This window comes from Hemitrygon akajei, chromosome 9 (genome assembly GCF_048418815.1).
Source record: "Hemitrygon akajei chromosome 9, sHemAka1.3, whole genome shotgun sequence".
In the NCBI taxonomy this organism is placed as follows: domain Eukaryota; kingdom Metazoa; phylum Chordata; class Chondrichthyes; order Myliobatiformes; family Dasyatidae; genus Hemitrygon; species Hemitrygon akajei.
In genome coordinates, this window is record NC_133132.1 from 93467764 (window position 1) to 93488258 (window position 20495).

Consider the following 20495-nt stretch of genomic DNA (forward strand, 5'->3'; position numbering starts at 1 on the left):
AAATAAAGCTTATCTTTAAAAAGATAGAGAGATCTCCTACTGTAACCTGGCCAATACTTATCTAATATATAAAAAATATTCTCCGCTCATTAACACATTGGTGCTAGTGGGAGCTTAATGTGTGTGGTTTGACTGTCTCAACAGCGACAACACTTCAAAAGTGCTTCTCAGACTGTGGAATGTTTCAGGGTTATCCTGATGTCATGAAAAGCACAATATGAATACAAATTCCCTTCTTTCTTTAGAGAGTGAGGTAGGCCTAAAGAGAAACATGGGAGTGTATAGGGTAGCAAGCAACTCAACACAGCAGTAATGGACTTCTCATTGTTTTCAACACCTCTTTGAGGTTTCCTCCTGCAGTAAAATGTGGGGAAGCAAACTGATGGGGGAAAAATGTCAACTTGCTAAGCACTGATAAGAAGAGATCAAAAGGGCTCACCGAAAAGCTTTCAAATAACGCATCGATAAAGAATCAGTTTCCACTAGCAAACAAACCAATAACCACAGGACCTAAATTAGGACAACTGGCAAGCAAAGTGTTTTTCAGCACCTAATTGTTGTTATCAGGAATTGAAGGTTTAATTTTCAGAGAACCAGAATATAAAAGCAAGGATGTAATGCTGAGGCTTTATAAGGCATTTGGAGACTGCATGTGGAGTATTGGACCCTTCATCTAAGAAAGGTTTTAGAGAGGATCAAGAGGAATTTCATGAGAATGATCCCAGGAATGGAAGAGTTAATTTATGAGGTGTGGTTGATGGTTCTGTTGCTGTACTTGCTGGGGTTTAGAAGTTTGAGCAGGAATCTCACGGAAATCTAACTAATATGGAAAGTGCAAGACAGAGTGGACGTAGAGAGGATGTTTACTACAGTGGCAGAGATTGGGATCAAAAGGCACAGCCTCTAAATAGAAGTATGTCCCTTTAGAACAGAGATGAAGTGCAATTTCTTTGTGGTCAGATAGTGGCGAATTTGTGGAATTTATTGTCACAGATGGCTGTGAAGGCCAAGTCATTCAGTATGTTTAAAGTGGTGGTTGACAGATTCTTGATTAGTAAGGGAGAAGGCAGAAGGATGAGATTAAAAGGGATAACAAATCAGCCACGATCAAATGGCAGAGGAAACTTGATCGGCCAAATGGCCTATTTCTTCTCCTCTCTCTTATGCATTTCTTATTTAAGAGTAACTTGTAGAAAGGAATTGGATAAGTAGCTGAATTGGAAAATTGAAAGGTTCTGGGAAAAAGTTAGTTTATATGATTATTTGGATTGATCATTCAGAGTCTGAAAAGACATGATGAGCTCTCTACCATGGCAAAAGACCACATGTGGTGAGGTAAATAGGAAGAGGTTTCTGAATCTCTTCCTCAGCACTGCCAACAGAGTATTGATGCAGCTGGAAGTTACTTGGTTAAGCAAAAGATCACGTAAAATAATAAAGCAACACGCTTATTGATAAACAGCTGCTGCTTTACACAAAACTCAATAAATAGCTGAAATAATTTAGTGGGAGCTATATTTTATACATGTAAAGTGGTTTGAGTCATCCAAAGCACTGTAAAAATTCCCACTCATAGTCTGAAGGAAATGTATTAAAATTAAAGCCAGGTCTTCTTGACACCACTGTTGTCACACTGATGTGAAGGGCAGATAGTGTGCCTCTGAACACAAGGGAAACTGCAGATGCTGAACATCCAAAGCAGCTGGAGTAACTCAACGGGTCAGGGAGCATCTAAAGAGGAAAATGAACAGTTGACATTTTCAGCTGAGACCCTTTAGCTTCTACCCAGTACAGAAGGAGAATCTTGGCCCAGAAAGTCAACAGTTCATTTTTCTCCACAGATGCAGCCTGTTCTGTTGAGTTCCTATCATATTTACCTCAGTAGCTCAGCCCTTTAGATCATGCTGTATTCTCTCACAATGGCACTGTGTACAAAACATTCCAACACAGGCACGCCAAAGGGACCTTTGCAGTGGCCCTCCAGCAATAATGCCAGACTCATGTTGAGGTCGTCAGTGCAATGGAAAGATAGCCCATCCCACTCCACTACAAGGGAGAAAAGATCCGATAGTTTGGCTGCAGCCACTCAGGAGGTATTTCATAGTAAGTCAGGTAAGAGGCACTTTGAAGATGGACACAAATGGAATGCACAAAAAGATTACATACTCAGGGGTGGCAAACCTATACTACATGTGCCTTAGATGGCACGTACAAGCATTTTGTTGGAATGTGGATTGCAGTGCTCCCCCCACCCCCCAATTTTTAAACTCCCCCTATATTTTAAAAATACATAATGATTTACTTTTCTGCCAAATGAAGCAGTGAATGATTGTTTTACAATCTGAGAACAGTGAGATGTTCTCACAAGAATCGTCTCATGCTGGATTGGCACCAGGTAGATGGTTGTGAGAACACATGACATTAAATGATATAAGACCATAAGATATAAAAGCAGAACTGAGCCATCCGGCCCATTGAGTCTGCTCCGTCATTTCATCATGGCTGATTCATTTTTCCTCTCAACTCCAATCTCCTGTCTTCTCCTCCCATATCTCTTCATGTCCTGACCAATCAAGAATCTATCAACCTCTGCCTTAAATATACATAAAGAATTGACCTCCACAGCTGCCTGTCGCAATGAATTCCAAAAATTCACCACTCTCCTTCTAAAAAAATTTCTCCCTCCCCCATCCTCATTCTAAATGGACAACCCTCTATTTTGATCACAAACAAGAGAAGTCTCAGATGCTGGAAATCGAAGTAACACGCACAAAATGCTAGAGGATCTCAGCAGGCCAGGCTGCATCTGGCACTTTCCTCCAGCATTTTGTGTGTGTTCCCTCTATTTTGAGACTGTGTCCTCTGGACTTAGAGACTCCAACCTTAGAAAACATCTTTTTCACATCCACTCTATCAAGTTCTTTCACTATTCGATCAGTTTCCATTAGGTTACCCCTCATTCTTCTAAATTCCAGTGAATACAGGCCCAGAGCCATCAAACACACTTCATAAGACAAGCAGTTTAATCCTGGAATCATTTTTGTGAACCTCCTTTGAAACCTCTCCAGTTTCAGCCCTTAAGATAAGTGGCCCAAACCAGCTCACAATACTCCAAGTGAGGCCTCACCAGAGCTTTATAAAACCTCAACATTACATCCTTACTTTTATACTCTAGAGCTCGTGAAATGAATGCTAGCATCATATTTGCCGTCCTCACCACAAACGCAACCTGCAAATTAACCTTTAGACAATCCTGCACAAGGTCTCCCAAATTCCTTTGCGCATCAGATTTTTGTATTTTCTGTCTTTTTAGATAATAGTCAACCTTTCATTTCTTCTACGTAAGTGCACAACCATGAGCTTCCTGACACAATATTCCATTTGCCACATCATTGCCCATTCTCTAATCTGTATAAGGCCTTCTGTAACCTCCCTATTTCCTCAAAACTACCTGCCCCTCCACCTATCTTCATATCATCTGCAAATTTTGCACAAAGCCAACAATTGTATCATCCAAACCATTGAAATATAACATAAAAAGAATTGGTCCCAACACAGACCCCTATGGAACACCACTAGTCACTGGCAGCCAGCCAGAAAAGGAGCCTTTTATTCCCACTTTTTGTCTACTTCCAATTAGCCACTGCTTTATCCATGCTAGAATCTTCTCTGTAATAGCATGGGCTCGTAACTTATTAAGCAGCTTCATGTGTGGCACCCTCTCAAAGACCTTCTGAAAATTCAAGTACACAACATCAACTGATTCTCCTTTGTCTATCTTGCTTGTTATTTCTTCAAAGAATTTTAACAGATTTGTCAGGCAAGGTTTTCCCTTCAGAAAACCATGCAGACTGCAGCCTATCTTAACATGCGCCTCCAAGAACCTTGGGAGTTCATCCTTAATAATTGACTCCAACATCTTCCCAAACAGTGAGGTCAGACTCTCTTCTGCCTTTCTCCATTTTTAAAGAGTGGAGTAACATTTGCACTTTTCCAATCTTCCAAAACCAGTCCAGAATCTAGTGATTCTTGAAAGATCATTGCTAATGCCTTCACTCTTCAGCCACGTATTTCAGAACCCTGGGGTGTACATCACCTGCTCTAGGTGATTTATCTACCTTTAGACATTTCAGTTTCCCATGAAGCTTCTCTCTAGTAATGGTAACTTCACAAACTTCATTTCCCTTGACAACTGGAACTTTCACCATACTGCTAGTGTCTTCCACAGTGAAGACCGATGCAGAAGACTGATATGCTTGAAAGCCTTGCAGACCTGGCTGGCTCATCAGTATCTGGATAATAAGTGGTTACAATGACAATAATATTGAAAAATTTTTCAATGGAACTTTTTATAATATTAATGTGAATATTTATTTCAATCTGTCTCATTATACTGTACTTGTATTAATAATTAAACAATTAATACACATGAATAAGCAACATCATTCATCCTATTTTCTTTTAAAAATCCATAATTATTGTTGCTAATTTATTTTGTCAGTGATTATCCCTGCTCAAAATTTCCATGGCACATGAAAGGATTTTTTAGAAGTTTATCACCAGTTTGGGCATATGCTCTCAATACAGTTTTCCACTCCTGAACTGATAACATATATACATACATACAAACAAACCATACCTTGATTACAGTTTTTTGTGCTTTGTGTTGCAGTGAACACTAGACAGGTCAATAACTGGAGGAACCTCAATGGGAACTTTGACATTTTTGCTGGTACTGATTTTTTTTAAGTAAAGACTTTTCCAATATTTGCTGACATGGAGTCCTCCTGCTGACCTAGCGGCAATGTCACACTAAGGGCCTTGTACATCTATGACTCAAAGACAACTAAAGTCTGGGGAATAAAAGAGCATGACGGAGGGGAAGTGTGTTTCAGGCTGTAGTTGGTCATGGCCATGGTTGGCACCCAACACAGCTTTAAAGACATTCTAAAGGTCGAAAGGATCCTATAGAAATGCAAATATCAGCTCCTGTACTTCTATTGGTTACATAGGTCACAGTTACAGACACTGACACCAATGTTCATGCTAATAAAAGCTCTAGATTTATTCAGTATTAGACATAATATTAGAACCTCTCAAAATTGTGTGGGTCCATGTTAAGGTATTGGACCTGCAGCTCATTGACCTTCAGCTCATACGGGAGAATGGGGCAGTGATAGATAGGAGCTACAGCCCCTAAGTTGCTGGAGGTAGATATGTGGGAAAGGGAATAGGCAACCAGTGCAGAGGAACCCCTGAGGCAGTTCCCCTCAATAATAAGTATACTATTGGGGGGGGGGGTGGTGACTTACTAGGGGGAAGCTGCCGTTACTGAGCCTTGGCACTTTGTCTGGCTCAATAGCTCGGAAGGGAAGTGGAGAAAATAGGACTATAGTAGTAACAGGGGACTCCATTGTTTCAAATTTCTGGACCATCAGGATCTCCTCTGGGGAAGGTATGGCCTGAACCGAAAGAGGTAAGCTGGAACTGTTGGAGAGGCTTTAAACTAATTTGGCAGGGGAATGGGAACTGTAGTGATAGGGCTGAGGATAGGGCTATTTCTTGTGTACAGGTAGATGCAGTGTGTAGTGAAACAGTGAGGAAGGGCAGGCAGATGATAGGGCAAAACTGCAATCAGTGGGATGAGCTAAAGGGCAACATGGGGGCAAAAGCAAAAAGAGTGATGAATATAGGATAGAAGGTGTTGCATTTGAATGCACACAGTATACAAAATACGAAAGATGATCTTGTAAACACGAGGAGTTAGTCCTGACGAAGGGTCTCATCCTGAAACATCGACTGTACTTCTTCCTATAGATGCTGCTGCGTTCCACCAGCATTTTGTGTGTGTTGTAAGATGATCTTGTAGCACAGTTAGAGAATAGCAGGAACGATGTTATGAGCATCGCTAAGTCATGAAAAGAAGATCACGTTTGGGAGCTTAACAACCAAGGATACACATTGCATTGAAAGGACAGGCAGGTAGGTAGAGGGATGAGGAGGCTCTGTTGGTCAAAAAGTAAAATCAAATCATTAGAAAGAGGTGAGATAGGATCAGCAGGTAGAATCCTTGTGGGTAGAATTAGAAATGGCAAGGGTAAAAAGACCCTGATGGGAGTTATATACAGATCTCTGAACAGTAACCAGGATGTGGGATACAAATTAAAATGGGAGATAGAAAAGGCATGTCAAAGGGGCGATGTTATGACTGTCATGAAGAATTTCAATATGCAGGTAGATTGGGAAAATAAAATTGCTAGGTTGATTTTCAAATTGATGTGGTTGAACCCACTAGGGGGAAAGCAATTCTGCATTGGGTGTTGTATGATGAACCAAACTTTATTAGGGAACTTAAGGTAAATGAACCCTTAGGAGGCTGTGATAGAAATTGATAGAATTCCCCGTGCTGTTTGAGATGGAGAAGCTAAAGTTAGATGGATGAAGATTACAGAGGAATAAAGGGGAGAGGAGCTGGACGAAGTTGATTGGAAAGGGATACTAGCAAGGATAACAACAGAACAGCAATGGCTAGAGTTTCTGGGGGAAATTTGGAATGCGCAGGATAGATAAATCCCAAAGATGAAGAAGTATTCTAAAGGGGGGATGAGGCAACTGTGGCTGACAAGGATAGTCAAAGGCAGCATAAGAGGAAAAGAAAAGGAATATAATATAGCAAAAATCAGTAGGAAGTTTAAAAACAACAGAAGTCAATTAAAAGAACTATAGGAGAGAAAAGGTGAAATATGAAGAAAAGCTAGCCAATAAAATAAAAAAAAGATACCAAAAGTTTTACAGATATAGAAAGAGTAAAAGAGATGAAAGTGGATATTGGACCGCTAGAAAAAGACGCTGGAGAGGTAATAATGGCAGATGAACTGAACAAGTATTTTGTGCAGTCTTCACTGTGGAAGGTGCTAACAGTATGCCAGAAATGCAAGAATGTCTGTCAGCAGAAGTGAGTGTAGTTTCAATTTCTCAGGGGAAAGTGTTTGGGAAGCTGAAAGGTGTGAAGATAGATATGTCACCTAGACCAGATGGACTACAACCCAGTGTTTTGAAGGAGGACACTGAAGAGACTGTGGAGGAATTAGTGTTGATCTTTCAAGAATCGCTAGATTCTGGAATGATTCCAGAGGACAGGAAATTACAAAAGTCACTCCACCCTTTAAGAAGGGAGAAAATTATAGTTAGCCTGACATCAATGGTTGGAAAGATGTTGGAGTTCATTACGAAGAATGAAGTTCCAGGGTACTTTGAGGCACAGATTGGTATGATCCAGGATGATGCAAAGAAAGGATGATCTGTAGTACAGTGTAGTTGGGAGTATTGAATTACAGACTTACTGATAGATTGAGAAAAAGTGAGACAAAGTGGTCATATTCACAATGGATCTAAAAGGGATGGAACAAAGTAATGTTGAAGGACTGATCTAAAGAGATATGATGAAACTAATGTAGATGATTAAGATTTTATTGTCAACTGCAATAAATAATGAATAAGATGAATGGAATGCTGGCCCTTGAATTCAGGCAGATTAGAGTATGAAATGGAGATCAGGCATATACAGGAACCCTAGAGCACTGTGAATAGTTCAGGACAAAATGGTTCAGAGGGATACACAGTCCTTAGAGGCGATTCAGTATGGATTTACTACAATAAAGTTCCAAAGTTAATTTGGGAGAAGAGATTACACAAATTAAGATTCAATTACATAGACTGCACGGCCACAATGACTCTACAAAATTAGAGGGTTAAAAACTGATTGAATTGAAGTTGTCAAGGGGAACAGGCAAGGTAGATAATGAAAAACTGGATTGGAGATCTGAGAGTAAGGGGCAAGCTCTAAGAATTAGTCAGCTCATCCAAGAATGAAATTGGAAAACACTTTTACACATCGGGAATGATAGAAATTGGAACTGTCTTGCAATCAACAATGGTTGGGGTTCAATTGTTCAAATGAAATCTGAGACTCGTTGAATTTTGATAACTTAAGGTAGTAAGAAATATGGGGGAAATACAGTTAGTCATAAACAAAAGAGATTCTGCAGATGCTGGAAATTCAGAGCAACAAACACAAAATACTGGAGGAACTCAGCAGGCCAGGCAGCATCTATGAAAAAGAGTACAGTTGATGTTTCAGGCCAAGACTCTTCAGAAAGACTGGAGAAAAAAGATGAAAAATATCAACAGTCAATTCTTCGAGCTGAGACCTTTGATCAGGACTGGAAAGGAAGGGGGAAGAAGCCAGGATAAGGAGGTGGGAAAACTCATGCTTTTTTACCTGACATCATCCTGATGTTCAAGTCTTTGAAAACATCATCAGTATGTAAAAGTAACCTTTGGGTTTATCATTTATTGATGTATATGCATATTTTCACAAATCAGAGATATTTGAATGCTTTGAGTGCAGATAAAAATACAGCTGGAGTGTTCATGTGGGCCACATGTTCCTACAGACAAAAAAAAAGGATTTAATACAACCTGACAAGGAACCATTTAATTCTAAATAGTATTATTTTTGTAGGTCTCTTTGGTAATGGCATTATTTTCTTGGGAGTATCATTGCTATTGTTTTATATTTTATGTCTTTAGGAATGCCTTTTAAAGTTTTATGGAATGTTGGTAAGCAAGGAGATTTAAGGTACCCATATAGGTAATAGGCATCACTGTATTCAGCAGTTGATTTAATTATTCAAGGTTGAAAGGGATGATATTTGTAAAGGTCAAATTCCCCTTTTTAAATAGTAAATGTCGTAGCTGTTTTTAACGTAAGTGATATAGTAAAACTTCTTTTGACCACTTCTAGTAAGAGTAGGTAATTGTGTTTGCTATGGGGGTAAATTGAATATGAGTATTCTAATGGCGCAGAATGCATTGGTGCCTTAAGAAATAAAGGTTCGTGGCGGGATATTTGCACCTGGACTTTGTTAATTAGCTGCTAATTAGAGCTCAGAACAAATTAAAATTAATCTTTCACAAATGTAGAAAGTTCCAAGAGCATTTGGCAACTAAATGTTTAAGATAGATATAGCTACATATAAAGCAGTATTTTCCCAGTATGCTATGGGCAGCCATGGCTCACACTTCCTTAATTCCAGAATGTCATGGCAATTGTTGGTCTGGATACCCCATTTTGGCTTGAATTTGAAGTAAAGGGAGCAGTTGTGGAAAAAAGGGCAAACACAAGGAAATCTGCAGACGCTGGAAATTCAAACAACAACACACACAAAATGCTGGTGGAACACAACAGGCCAGGCAGCATCTATAGGGAGAAGCGCTGTCGACGTCTCGGCCCGAAACGTCGACAGCGCTTCTCCCTATAGATGCTGCCTGGCCTGCTGTGTTCCACCAGCATTTTGTGTTTGTGGAAAAAAGGGTTATTTTCAAAAGGTTAATGACAACATAAATCCTGCAAAGGTACTATTCTTGTATAAAAACCTGCAAAGTTTTGACTGCTTCAGTAACAACATGCATATGTATTGTATTTTGAGAATGAAATCACTTGACAGAAAAACAAGCCATTAAGTTGAATCCTGATAATGCGTAAACCTGGCTAGCTTGTAGTGAGAACATGTGCATAAGATACATTGTATGTAGCAACATCATGCTTGCCAGTAGCCTACCTTTACGATATATCTGGAACTTATTTGTATACAGTACAGTATCTTGTATCATTTGTGGTATTCTTAATACTTACCTTGTACTTACCATAATGGGAATTTGGACATTTTTTGACTGTATGTTTTTTCTTTCTGTCAGATATACCCCACCAACAGTTGCTGCATTAAAGAAAGTCAACTTGGAACATCTTTGTCAGTGTAGTAATAGGGGATGGAGTTTATCTGCCTGTTAATTCATGCAAGGCATGTGAAGAGTACAGGACAGGAGGGGAGCCAGAATGGGGAGTGTAAAAAGACAGAAGGGGAGTAGTTGTAATCATCAGAAGTTAGAGAAATCAATACTGTCAGGTTGGAAGCTATCCTGGCAGAATATGAGGTATTACTCCTTTGAACTTAGTTCACAGAATAACTGTGTTCTTTCTCTTTGACAGACAGAAAAGTCTCAATGCCAAACAGTCTAGTCCTATTCTTATGTTCCTCTGGAGGTGGCCAACTTGTATGTGGCAAGGTCCTAGAAGACTATTGTAGCAATAACAAGATGAGTTGTTTGGTGATGTTGGCCAGTAGGCATAAATATTGGTCAAATCCAACCACACTCCGGAACAAATGGGACTGCCAGATGCGAATGGGTGCAAAAAGATTGAGATGGATTGCAGCAAAATTGTTTGCTGCCTTCTCTACACAAATATAAAATTGCTCACTTTTTGGTAAAAAGAGAAAGGTTAGTGATTAATCAAGTCAGGGACCACAGCAAAGCTTCAAACTCTGAAATGTTCATGCGAAACAGAGGCTATTATACAATCATTTGGAAAAAAATGTCCTCCTTCTGTAATAATAGTCGAGGATAACAGCATGCCCTCCGGGAACTTGGACAGAGGTCACTCCAAGCTCACAAATAACGATGGCTGAATTCTGGTTGTCTTGATTTTTCATAACTGATTTAAATATGATTATATTCTTACCGATTGCTAAATATTCAGAACAGTTAGGACTTGACAAGGATCCTAAGTTAATTACAGAATGTAGCAAATTCCAGGTCAGGAAAATCAATGTTAATCATATTCACTATTCAAGCTGCATGACTAAGATATAATGGGCAGATGGGAGCATCGATTCCTGAATACCAAAACACATCAGAATGTGAAATTATTTGTCTGTTCAGACTCTTTTTCTGCCATTAAATAATTTATAATACCGATATTTGAATTTGCTTTCCTGGGACTTCATTTCTCCTGCATGTATTCATTCATTCATCAACAGCATGGTGCCACTATTTAATACAAAACCGCATGCTTAAGATTATCTGTATTCAGTCAGAAAGATAAATAGTAGCTTGAATATGAAAACAAAATTTTAAACACAGTTATAACATCTGCTCTTTGTTCCAAATGTTTAATGATCATTAATGTGTTCAGGCTGTGCATGTTATGCAATTTGTATCCATCGAAGAGTAAAGAATTATAACAGCGATATCATGTTTGTAATGGTGAGTAATGACAGTCAGCTCACCCTAAAATATTGTTAAATTGGTTTAACGTGTTAGAGTACCAGTGGGGGAAAAAATCACTTGTTAAAACCAAGTTACCCAGACCCCTGCCTTTGACGTGCTTTTGATTCAAGTTCAAGTTCATTGTCATTCAACCGTATACATGTATACCGCCAAATGAAACATTTCTCCAGACCAAGACGGATGATACAGGACACATAACTCACATACACAACACATTATGTAATACAGCATTACCATAAATAAATTAACAAATAATAAAAAATATCCCAGAAGATTGACATTTAGTACAAGGTGCATTTACAATACAAGTTAAAAAGTCAACAGTATAACACTACTGGTGCTACTTTAACATATTTTATTTAGAGATAGAGAGTGGAACAGGCCCGCCAGCCGCACTACCCAGCAGCCCATCTGTTTAACCCTAGCCTAATGACAGGACAATTTACAATGACCAATTAACCTACTAACTGGTACCTCTTTTGAATGTGGGAGAAAACCAGAGCACCTGGAGGAAATCCATGCGTTCATAGGGAGGAACATACAAACTCCTTAAAGACAACATCAGAATTAAATTCTGAACTCCGACAGCCAGAGCTGTAATAGTGTCGCACTAACCACTATGCTACCATGATGCTCTTGTCTCCTTGTCTGCTAGTCAATGGTTCAGCTCTACTCTGGAGACTACAGCACAGAATCCAGCCTTCTCTGAGCATTTTGGATGGGACTTTAAATTGTCTTAAGCCCAAGATCTTAAGGCACAAACTAACGGAGATGGGAGTAGACTCTCACATGGTGGATTGGATAGTGGACTACTTGACAGATAGACCTCAGTATGTGCGGTTGGGAGACTGTAGGTCTGACACGGTGGTCAGCAGCACAGGGGCGCCGCAGGGAACCGTACTCTCTCCGGTCCTGTTCACCCTGTACACATCAGACTTCCAATATAACTCGGAGTCCTGCCATGTGCAGAAGTTCGCTGATGACACGGCCATAGTGCGGTGTGTCAGGAATGGACAGGAGGAGGAGTATAGGAAACTGATACAGGACTTTGTGATATGGTGCAACTCAAACTACCTGCGTCTCAATATCACCAAGACCAAGGAGATGGTGGTGGACTTTAGGAGATCTAGGCCTCATATGGAGCCAGTGATCATTAATGGAGAATGTGTGGAGCAAGTCAAAACCTACAAGTATCTGGGAGTACAGTTAGACGAGAAGCTAGACTGGACTGCCAACACAGATGCCTTGTGCAGGAAGGCACAGAGTCGAATGTACTTCCTAAGAAGGTTGGCGTCATTCAATGTCTGTAGTGAGATGCTGAAGATGTTCTATAGGTCAGTTGTGGAGAGTGCCCTCTTCTTTGTGGTGGCGTGTTGGGGAGGAAGCATTAAGAAGAGGGACGCCTCACGTCTTAATAAGCTGGTAAGGAAGGCGGGCTCTGTCGTGGGCAAAGTGCTGGAGAGTTTAACATCGGTAGCTGAGCGAAGGGCGCTGAGTAGGCTACGGTCAATTATGGATAACTCTGAACATCCTCTACATAGCACCATCCAGAGACAGAGAAGCAGTTTCAGTGACAGGTTACTATCGATGCAATGCTCCTCAGACAGGATGAAGAGGTCAATACTCCCCAATGCCATTAGGCTTTACAATTCTACTGCCAGGACTTAAGAACTTTTTAAAGCTATTATTAATGCTTTTTGAGATGGTGATTTAGATGCATATCATATTTTTTTTACTGAGTTAAGTATTGTATGTAATTAGTTTTGCTACAACAAGTGTATGGGACATTGGAAAAAAGTTAAATTTCCCCATGGGGATGAATAAAGTATCTATCTATCTATCTATCTATCTTCCCACCGTTGAGGATTACAGTTGCACATGCAAATATTAATTCCACACCCAACGTCACTAAAACAGGCTCTGGTTATTTCTCTCACTGGTGTCTGCACAATGAGCTTACATCTTAAAATAGCTTTTTGATCCCAAGACAGGTTTATGATACACAGCGCCAAAGAATGAACATTGTCCATATTCAGCAGGCTTTGGAGCTCTGGAGAAACCATCAAACAAGGATCATGTTATCCCGTTTACACACTGGTGCATCCCCAGATCTTTGAGGACACAAACTGGCTACTACCCTAGATGAAAATTTACTTTTCCCCATGAGTCTGTTTCATCATTCACTCCAGAAAATTTATTTGCCACAACATCATCTGCACTTTTAGGGAAGCAATGGGAGAAATTCAATCATAACAAAAGCCGCGACAGGAAACTGGAAAAGTTTAAGCTGGATTTCATGGCTAAAGCTGCAAAAGAAATATTCAAAGGGGAGTCACAGCACCAAATTCCCAGCAGAGAATGAGTTTTGTGCTGAATAAACTGGATCTGGCCTGTTCCATTTGCTAGCCCCACTCACTATTCCTGAGCAGCACCTGCTTTCTAATGGTGGATGGATACATCTTCCAGATATAGATATTGCAGCGAACAGGCAAAGAGTGTTCTGCCCCTGACACGCACTTGAATGCCTTTGTGCCCTGCTGATAGTCCATTACACTTGAAGGGCTTAAAATTGTTACCAAATATCTCTGAGAATTTTAAAACACTTTAAAATACATAACATAAAAAATAGTAGTAAAATAATGCAAAAAAATTAAAGCACCTTTGTGATATGTCCATCAAAAATACTAAATAATGTGTTTATAAGAAAAATTTAATTTTGTAATCAAGGGTAGTGACCTGATTAACTCTGCCAGCCATATTTTAAGTGGTTTAGGTGTATATGTGATTTCATTTAATAATTTTTAGTATTTTAGTTTTTACAGCTTTTGAATGATATTGTATGTCAGATGAATTAAGGAACATTGCAGATTCTTGACAGTTTTGATATATATAGCAAAGCAATGGGTGTCTGTCAAAGGTTTGTGGGAAAGGCTTAGCAGCATGACGCAGTAGCATCACCACGGCCTAGCACTGCACTGAGAGCTCATTGGTCAGGTTCCCAAAGCTCTCAGCAAGTCAGGTCACTCTTCCTGTCCCAGACTAAGGAAGTGGAGAATCTGGATGGTGATGGATCAAATCACTGTCATTCCACCCAGCACTTGCCAAAAGCCATGTGCATGCCAGGCATTGCAACCCAATTATAGTTATGGGACCAGATTTGCAAATGTGAAATTGCAAATTTTAATCCTTCATGGCAAATTGCAATGCTCAGTTATATCGAATCTGTGAACAGAGTACTATATCTACAGAGACTTCAGGGAAATGGACCTACCACTCAGCCTACTTGACTTTCAAATACTTACCAACCCACTCCTTGCACTCCCACAATTTTAAACCTTTAATACACACTGAAGTTTGAAGTAAATTTATTACCAAAGTAGAAATACGTATGTCACCATATACTGCTTTGATATTCATTTTCTTGCTGACATTTACAGGGGGAAAAAAGAAATGCAATAGAATTTTATGAAAAGCTCTACATGCACAGATAGAGACTGACAAACAACCAATGTGTAAAAGAAGACAAACTGTGCAAATAAAAATAATATTGAGAACATGAATTTTAAAGAGACTTTGAAGTGAGTCTGTAGGTGGTAGAATCTGTTTAGAGTAGTGGTGACTGAAGTTATCTATGCCAGTTCAAGAGCCTGATGGTTGTAGGGTAATAATTGTTCCTGAAACCTAAGGCTTCTGTATGCTTTGCCCGATATTAGCACCAAGAAGAGGGCATGGCCTGGATCAGAGGTGTCGAACTCAATTGCACATGGGGCCAAAACTCAAAGCACACTTTAGGTCGCGGGCCGAACAGGATAAACATTTATTGAACACACTAAAACTAAACATTTTTTGAACATAAATATGAATAAAAACAGACAGGAATATTATTCCAGAAAAAATAAACTAAAACTTTAAATAACTTAAATATTTTGCTCTCCATAAAAATATCTCCTGTCAGTATTATACAAGTTAGAAATATGAGCGTGCTGCAAAAAAACCCTGAAAATATAAATAAAATTTGTGCTTTTCAGCAAAAGTTAAAACAACAACAAATCAAAACACTCAGTTTTCTTTGCTCTTATGCCGTTTTGTCAGAGCTGGATGCTTGGCATCTTTTCTTGGCAATAAGTTCGTTTAGGTTTGGTGTAAGGTTCTGTGTTGTGGAGATTCTCAGGATGGACTGCAGGTGTTCATCAGTGAGGCGACTCCTGTGTGATGTTTTGTTAATCTTCATCACTGAGAAAAGCTTCTCACACAGATATGTGCTACCAAACATGCACAAGGTTCAAGCCACATGTAGACGGAGCTGAGGCATTGCTTCAGGAATGGAGCGAATAAACTGTACGGGCCCTGCAGTGTCGTACTTTGCCTTTAGTGTCCCATTACACTGCAGCTCTAACAGCTCCATCTGAATCTGTACAGGTGCAGTTTCCACGTCGACGGCAAATGGGTTGTGAAGCAGCTCGAAATTAATTTTTTGTGCTTCAAAGTCACCAAAGCGCCGTGCGAACTCAGTGCGAAGTGCGCTCAGTTTATCAGCAAAGTGCGCATTTGGGAACATCATTGCGCCGACCTGGTTCAACATTACTTGGCAACAGGGAAAATGAGGCAAGTTGCACTGGTGCATTTGTGTCTCCCATAAGAGCAGCTTCACTTGAAATGCCTTCACTGCATCATACATGTCAGTGATCATGCGGTCACGTCCCTGGAGCTGAAGGTTTAAGACGCCTATCGGCAGCTACTGGGCTGCATTATGGGATCTGTAGTTTGTGTGTTATCAGCGCTTCATATCGCCGGGCCATTAATAATTAAAATAATAGATCTATCTAAAATGATCTCGCGGGCCGGATATAATTGTACACCGGGCCGGATATGGCCCGCGGGCCTTGTGTTTGACACATATGGCCTGGATGGAGGAGGTCTTTGATGATGGATTCTGCTTTCATGTGGCAGTGCTCCATGTAAATGTACTCAAACGTTGGGAAAGCTTTGCCTGTAATGGACTGAGTCTATCCACTACTTTCTGTAGCCTTTTCCATTCCTGGGCATATTGGTGTTTCCATACCAGGCCAATTTGCAACCAGTTAGAATACTCTCCACTGTGCACCTGTAAATGCTTGTCAATGTTTTTAGAGACATGCCAAATCTACGCAAACTTCAAAGCAAGTAGAGGTGCTGTTGTAACTTCTTTGCGATGTCACTTTTGTGCTTCTCCTGATATGATGATGCCAAGGAATTTATAGCTACAAACCTCTCCACCACCAACCCTCTCATGAGAACTGGCTAATGAACCTCCAGAGGGGAACTTCAGCATGTCTGTGCTCATCTGCAGGATACATAAGAATCCTAACGGCAGACTTACCACCCTGTATCCACCAGTAAACTTATATTAGGGTCTGGAAACATAAGCATTAGAGACTTGAACCTGCTTGCTGCTAACTACCGTTGCTTACATAGGGAAAGGGCAAACAAGTTCAAGACTTCAATATTTGTGTATCTGGAGACACAAGAGACACCGGATGCTGCAGATGCTGGGATTGGGAGTTTACTGGAGGAACTCAATGGGTCAGAGAGCACCTGTGGAGGCAGAAAGACGGCCAATGTTTGCTGTAAGGTTCCTGCATCAGGAGCCTGCTCAGCTCAGTCAGGTCTTTCTTCTAATCTACCTTCCAGTTCTCTCAGAGACTGTACTTCTTCTTTCTACAAACCCTTGCCCCTCCACTAGTCCTTTCCATTTCCACTTCTCCACTTCTCACAGATTCTTCTATCTCTTTAATCAGACCAGTTCCCAGCTCTGATGAAAAGTCAGTGAACTGGAGCCATTATGGACCAGACCTACTGAGTGTCACCAGTACTCTCCATTTTGCACTTATCAGACCTCTAAGGTGGATGAGAAAGACCCAAACGTACTACTTTGAAGAAGTCTGTGGAGTCCTTGGCGTACCCTGGCCAAGATCAATCAAAACTGCAAAACCAGATTATATGACCATTATTATACAGCTGTTATGTGACCTTGCTGTGTGTACTTGGCATCTGCATTTCCCACTGTAGAGAACTTCAGGAGTATTTAATTGATTATAAAATCCTTTGAAATGTCCTGAGGTTGTGAAAGCTGAAAATAAATTCATATCATTTTTCTGAAGACTGCTCTGATGAGGCTGACAGTGGAAACCTGAATATATTACCTAGCTTTTCTTCGGTCTTCCACTTGGAAAGTAATATCAAAGCACAAAAGGAAGACATTTGTCTCATCACGACTGTACTGGCTTTTTCAACAACCTATTTAGTTGGTCCCATACTTCCTCTTGGCTCATTTAAAGTTTTCCTTTTCAATCATTTATCCAATTCTCTTTTCAAAAGTTGCTATTGAAATTTCTGGCACCGTCCTTTCAGCTAATGTGTTCCAGATCACAAAACATTTCTCCTCATCTCCCTTCTGGTTTCTTCACCAATTATTTCAAGCTGGCGACCTCTGGCTCCCATCCCTCCTGCTGACGGAAACAGTTTTTCCCCATTTATTCTTTCACTTAAAATGCAAAACATATTGCCTGAAAACACCAACTCTATAATTAACTCAACCTCTCTCTTGGGTTGTAGAGAACAGGTAACCTTTCGACTTAATTTTCAAGCAGTAGATCCAAATTGATTTAATGTTTTACAAGCCCAGCACCACACAGCACTACACTGATTAATTAATTGTTTTGTTGCAAGATGTAATTGACAGAGAATTTAAAAAGATGATTAAACTGTTCTGTGTTGTACTTGGGATTACAGCAAACATGAACAATTAAAGAGTGCAATTTGTCCTCTCCTTGCCTTTCAGATTTCAGATTTCTTTATCGCATGTACATTGAAACCTACAGTGAAATGGGCCGTATGTGTTAACAACCAACACACTTAACACACTCCTGTGGAGGCCAAGACTTCATATATATTTAAGGCAGAGGTTGATGGATTCTTGGTTGATCAGGGCATGAAGGGATACGGGGAGAAGGCAAGAGATTCGGGCTGAGAGGAAAATTGGATCAGCCATGATGAAATGGCGGAGCAGACTCGATGGGCCAAATGGCCTAATTCTACTCCTATATCTTCTGGTTTTGTGGTCTTAAGGATGTGCTTGGGGGAAGCCCGCAGGGAACGCCACACATTCCTGCACCAGCAAACAGTAGAATGTCTAAAATGTTCTGCAGAACAACATAAGCAACAACAAAAACAAAACAGAACAAGACAACCACAGAAAAACAAGCCACTTTCTCATCCCTAACCATCCACCCGTCCATTTACAAGCACCCACACCCAGGCCTCCAGTCCTTGGCCCCGGATTCTCAAACTCGGTGACACTGGGTCTCCAACTTCAGACCTGATCCCAGGATTCTTCCCTACAGGTCATTGAAAGGTCTAACCCAGGGCATCCTGGGGAATGTGAGCAAGTTTGTACTCCAACCCTGGATACCATGTAGAGTACAAAGGGGAGTCTACTAAATGATCTTGTGGTTTGGATCAGTTGGAATATTTCCTGCTGCTCTATTGGATGTGCAGGCATTGACATCTTTAAACATTTTAGATTTAACTGAGGAAAAACCAGTCATTCCCCAGGCAACCGCAGATAGTTGCAAGCAAGAATAGGTCCATTGCTTTTCTGCATTAATATGATCTTGTTGTTAAGAATGCCATTGGTAGCATCAATGAAAGATTGATCTCCGACGTGTTAAAAAGAACTTTATCTTCTTATGCTGTTCCCTATTAATCTGGGCATTTTTCCCTCCATTTTTTTTGTAATCATGCCTGATTTAACCTTAATTTATGGTTCTTCCTCCACCATTTCTGTGAAAGGCAATACAGAGTAGACGTATAGAGGATATGTCCAATAGTGTGGCAGTCTAGGACCAGACAGCCCCAGAAAATAAGGATGTCCCTTTGGAACAGAGATAAGGAAGAATTTCTTTCACTGTAGGGTAGTGAATCTATGGAATTCATTGCCACAGACAGCTGTGGAAGCTATTGGGTATATTTAAAGTGGATATTGATAGGTTCTTGATTAGTATGGGTCTCAAAGGTTACGGAGAGAAGACAGGAGAATGGGGATGAAATGGAAAATAAGTCAACCATGATTAACTGGTAGGACAGACTTGATAGGCTGAATGGCCTAATTTTGCCCCTGTGTCTTATGGTTAAATCTGTCTGTCTGTCTGGTTAACTAGATCTCTTGTAGGTGCATCCATTCAGTATATCTACAGTTGCGTTATTTCTATGATTGCACCAAACACTATAGCAAATTTTACAGATGTATCATGGCGAGCTTTCTGATTGGTTGTATCACCATCTAGTAGAGAGGATCCAATGCAGAAAATTGGAAAAAGCCACAGAGAGTTGTGCACTCAGCCAGCTCCATCATGGGCACTCACCTCCACACCATCGAGGACATCTTCAATAGGCAATGCCACAAGAAGGCAGCATCCATCATTAAGGACCTTCCTCATCCCTCTTCCTATTGCAGCCCTCAAGAAGTAGGTACAGGAGACTGAAGACACACACATAATTCTTCAGGAATAACTTCAGAATGGACCATGAACCAACAAACACTTCACTTTTTGCTCTGTCTTTGCACTACGTTTTAATATATTTATTGTTGTAACTTACGGTAGTTTATTATGCGCTTCTGCTGCAAAACAACACAACAAACTTCACGAGCTATGTCAGTGATAATAAACCTGATTCTGACTCTGATCTTAGCTCGCACTAAATTTGAGCATGACATAATTTTGAGCCAAAAGCCTGGGGTATAAATTTCAAGGTGCCTTTCCCCAGAAAGATTTGAAGCCATTGATATCCTTAAGTTATGATGACAGAACTAGAAAAGGAATCCATAATATTGTCAAGCCTCAAGTAAATCCATAAACCAAAGCTTAAAATTACTAGCAGTAACAGCACATAAAAAGTACACATCTCTCACCTCCATTCAGTGTCTCAAACAGTCCTTGAAGGTGAGGCAACACATCACCTGTGAATCTGTTGCGATTACGTACTGTATCTGGTGTTCCTGATGTGGCATCTACACTGGTGAGACCCGACATAAATTGGGCAACTGCTTCGTCGAGCATTTCTGCTCAATCTGCAAAAAAGTAAAAATTACCCAGTGGCCAACCATTTTAATTCCTATCCCCGTTCCCATTCTGACATGTCGGTCCCTTGCATCCTTTTCTGCCTACGATAAGGATGGAGGAGCAACTCCTCGTAATCCACCGAGATAGCAGCTAACCTGATGGCATGAACATCAATTTCTCCTGGTAATTTTTTTCCCTTCACCTCCCTTGTTCTTCTAATTCCCACTTTTGCCTCTTACCTCTTCTCCTCACCTGCCTATCACC

At 40.3% G+C, this 20495-nt stretch overlaps 1 protein-coding gene across 1 annotated transcript in view; it reads left to right on the plus strand.

Annotated features, from left to right (window-relative positions):
- eys (eyes shut homolog) overlaps positions 1 to 20495 on the plus strand; it is a 1854977-nt gene that overhangs the window by 1728685 nt on the left and 105797 nt on the right. The window lies entirely within an intron of this gene.